Source organism: Mus caroli, chromosome 5, assembly GCF_900094665.2.
Source record: "Mus caroli chromosome 5, CAROLI_EIJ_v1.1, whole genome shotgun sequence".
Taxonomy (NCBI): domain Eukaryota; kingdom Metazoa; phylum Chordata; class Mammalia; order Rodentia; family Muridae; genus Mus; species Mus caroli.
In genome coordinates this window covers 129023257-129027480 of record NC_034574.1, presented here as the reverse complement: position 1 = coordinate 129027480, position 4224 = coordinate 129023257, and the positions used below count along the sequence as shown (strand labels likewise).

Below are 4224 nucleotides of genomic sequence, written 5' to 3'. Positions count from 1 at the left end.
GAACACTTTACATAGGCTTTGCATTATGTTTTGCTAGTCTTGAACCTAGGGATTTGCGCATGCTTGGCAAGCCGTGTACCACTGAGCTGCCTGTCTGGTGAGTGCAGCTCAGAGTGTCTGCCACTCTCCAGCCTCTACAGTGGTTTTAGAATCACAGAAACTTGGGGTGGTGATGTGGGGTTCTCATGCACCCAGTGTTCCCTGTTTAACATCTCATCTTGTTACAGTTAGTAGCTGGGTTCCTCCCTTACCCAAGGCCTTCCCCTTCCCTTCCCCCTATTGCAGAATTCAGCACAGAGCCCCACAGTGCTCAGTTAACATCTGCCTTTGACTGAGACAGCTGCTCAGACTTACTGGGCCAGTGTCTGTACAGCATCCCCCACCAGGGTTTGACTGATGTCTCATGTGCGTGAACTGGGGCTGCGTCACCAGCTTACTGCTGTTGGTGCTGATGTTGGCTGCCCCACAGAGGCAGTAGTTATCAGGTGTGCTCACCAAAACTCACTGCTCTTCCTCCAGGAACTTACTTTGGGAAGAAGTCTCCTATGTACAGCCCATACAAAGGATTGAAGTCTAGTCAGGCGCCTCCAACCTGAAGTCAGGGATCTACAAGTTGGGAGATGGTCTCTCCATCTGCAGAAGTGTTTGTGAGAACAGACCTATGTGTGTGACCCAGTTTTCTTTCCCTTGTTGGAATTGTCTGTTGTCCCTGTGTTGAAGCCCCATCACTGTGTGCCTGCCTACCACAAGTTTCCAGCACTTCCTTATTTTCTGTACTATCAGATACCCCAGGCTCATCTTGGGGGTTTCCTGCCCTCGACCTAGCATTGGATGAGGGTCCAAGATAACTTATCTTGTGTTGGCGCAAGATCATGGGGGTGAGAGTAGAAGGAATCATTCATCTTTGACTGGCAGTTCTGTTGTGCAAGTGTCCTAGAGTGTGTGCCTATTGATGACTGTGACATTGCTAGGTGATGTAACCTGGTGGACCTACCATCAGAACGATAGACTCCTCAGCTGATAGGAATGGCTGTGCAGCATATGGAGGTGTGTGTCCTGAGCAATGCCTAGATACATCCATGGGTACTAGTTGGTAACCATCTGTCCACAGGAAGTTAATCATGAGTTTGTACTGACATGTCCAGCTCTCCTGCGTCATCAGTGGGTCATTCTGACTTTGTCCGCCTTACTGCTTATCGCACATCCATCACTATTCACTCCCAGCACATGGTATACTTACTGCTTGAGAGTCACTGCTCCCTGTGGCAAGAGCAGCTTACACCAGAACACAGAGGCCCTTTTTCTTGATTACATTTTTCAATTTTATGTATGAGTGTTCTGTCTACATGTATGTATGTGAACTACATGCATGTCTGGTGCCCACAGGGGTCCAAAAAGTGGGCCAGATCACTTGGAACTGGAGTTACATATAGTTGCAAACCACCATGTGGGGGCTGGGAACCCAACCTGAGTTGTCTACAAGAATGTCTGGTGCTCTGAAGTACAGCGTCTCCCCAGTCCCATTGCATGGATCTTGTCCAATGCATGGTATCATGAGTCCACCAGTCAAATATACAAAGTAGTTTCACTGTCCTGAAAAGTCCCTGGTGAGTCAGCTGATGCCCCTGCGCTGAGGACCTCCCCCGCCTTTTTCCAGCCAGCTCCCNCCCACTTTCCTACTCTCAGGACAAGAGGAGGGGCTGGGGACACGTTGTCTATGCTGTTCTCTGGGCCAGCTTAGCTGTGCCATAGTGCTAGCAGCAGTGTTAGAGTATGCTAGAAGTTTAAGAGCTACCATAGGGTATCAAGAAAGGAGTCCCTATGCCATTTGAGGAAAGTCAGGAAGCTGGCATTGCCGTTGTTGGCATAGCCCCTTGCTTCCTGGGCTTTTGTTTGTACGTAGCTTTGAAGGGTCCTCTTGCCATCTACAGTGAGAACCTGAGGCTCAGGCAGNNGAGGTTAGCAANTCAGTGGGAGATGTGAAAGGCCTGGGTATCTTTCATGTTGCCCATGTAGGTATTTATAGGGGTGATGGGACATACACTCACAGACCTGGTGTTGGGCTCTGATGTTATAGCCAGGGCTTTTTGGTCAGACAGGGTGCTCCTCGAGAGCAGTGCAGATTGCTTTTGTGGTGAACCTTCCACACAGTGGCATTGGGCACTCACTGGTAAACACAAAGGCCACCTCTCTCTGGTTCCAGGTGGCTGGTGCCAAGGAGCAAGTGGACCCTCGGCTCTCCTTCTCTATTTGAGACAGGGTTTGCTGCCCAAGCTAGCCTCAAACTCACTATATAGCTGAAGATAATCTTCTATCTCCTGCCTCCATTTTGAAAGTGTTGGGATTATAAGTATAGCTTCAATATATAGACTCTCTTCCTCATTTAAAATCCCTTTATCTCTCTTATGACTTGAATGTTGTGTGCTTACAGAACCCAGTCAGTGCCAGGAACAGCATGCCAGCAGCTCTGACGAGGCATCTGAAACAGAGGAGGAGGAAGAGGAGCCCAGCGTCGTCATCATGGGGCGATGAGGAGTTTCAGCANTCGTGAGCCCAGCTCATTCTGTGACCAGCCTCAGAAGAGAAATGGCTGTGTGTGACCAGCTGCCCGACTGGCTGTGTTGGGAGAAGGCAGGCACCTCCTGCAGCCCTGCCTGCCTGGGGAGTAGAGGGAGCAGACCCTAGACATTTGCAGATTGCATTCTGTATCCTGCCCTGCTCTTGCTGAAGGGGAGTGAGTGCTTCACCTTCCCTGGGTGCCCTTCCCTTNNGCTTGAACAGCAGTGAGCTCTGCGCTGGTTTCTGTGAAGGGAATATTTATTTAGTAAAGAACAGAAAAGCTATAGGTCTTGTCCACACGTGCGAGATGTTGATTACCAAAGCCTCAGTGAAGCCGTGAAATGACAGACACTGAAATGTGGCAGGTTCTGTTGTGCTTCACTCTGGGAAAGGCTTGCACTTGAGGTACACAGCCCTGCCATTTACGGACCAGCAGAATTCAGAGCTGCAGATTTGTGCCCACCCAAGAGTTCTCAAAATGAGTATGAGCCAGTGGGGCCTTCAGCAGGCAGAAGGAGAGCGGTCCCAGGGAAACAGCAAGTGATGAAAGAAAGCAGGAGTGTCCCAGAGTGGGAGGCAGACACAGATACTGGCCAAAGCCTTAGGCAGGGGAGAGGAACTGGAAAGAGTGGAACTCTTAGGTGTGGAAAGTCCTCCTGTCACNAGGACTTGGAGGCAGCCAGTCTTTCACTTAGTGTCCTTGAGTGACTGGTTCAAACCTGCTGTGTGTAGTGGCCGATAGTGTAAGCAANACCCACAGAATACGGAGGACCAGGCATCATGCCAGGGAGAAGAAAGGTGACCCAGGACTGCCTTGGTCCTCAAAGCCAGTGGGATGGCAGGCAATTTCTAGTTTGGGGGTCTGGAGTGTCTTTTAGTGCGTTGTGTGCCTTTTAGGGATGTTGGTAGCATTTTGAGTGAAAGGAAAGCTAAGAATATATCTTTTACTTTTTAAGTTTTGTGGTTTTTTTCGACAGCTCATAAATGTTTACAGTGTATTTGACTGAGTTTACTCCCATCCTCTTACCCTCCCCCACTGAGCCTTTCGCCCACAGACCCTCCTCCTCTTGGATGCCTTGTTTTTGCATGGCACGCTGAGTTTCTTTAGGTTTGCTGAATGAGCTTGGGTGAAACACGGGNACCTTTCCAGTGGCGCTGCCACTAAAGAAAGTGACTCCCCCTCTCCTTTTTCTTCCATAGTACAGATTCCATGGTCCCACTCTGAGCCATGTGACATCTGTGATAACCCCTGTCCCCTTAGCAGTTTGAGTCACACGAGATGTTCGTGTCTATTAGGACTGGTGCTGNGGTTTTGTGACTTGTTTGTAATTCTCCCTTTACCCATCTGGGTCAAGGTTCTTGCTTTGAACCTGAAGCCTAGACCTCATGGGCTTTTGCTCCTGTTGGATGGGGCGCTAAGTAGCAAGGCTGGGCCTGAAAGCCTTATCCTCTGCTGCCTCAGAGCTCCGGACAAGCCCCTCCCTGCCTCTGCCGGCGTGGCTGGCCCAGAACTGCATCCGGCACATGTGTCCGGCAGCTTGGGAACGACTAAACCAAAGGGCTGCAGGCTGACTGCTGACGCTGAGAAGGAAGCTTCTGGGGAGAGGTTTCTGCTAAGGGGTTATCAGTGTTCCAGGTTAGCTGACTCTTGGTCTGTCTTCAGAC

At 50.1% G+C, this 4224-nt stretch overlaps 1 long non-coding RNA gene across 1 annotated transcript in view; it reads left to right on the top strand.

Moving 5' to 3' along the window:
• LOC115031084 overlaps positions 1-2845 on the top strand; it is a 3950-nt gene extending 1105 nt beyond the window's left edge. The window contains exon 2 of the long non-coding RNA XR_003836653.1: positions 2432-2845. This is a non-coding gene — a long non-coding RNA (uncharacterized LOC115031084). The remainder of the gene's footprint in view (positions 1-2431) is intronic.
• The last annotated feature ends 1379 nt before the right edge of the window (positions 2846-4224 follow it).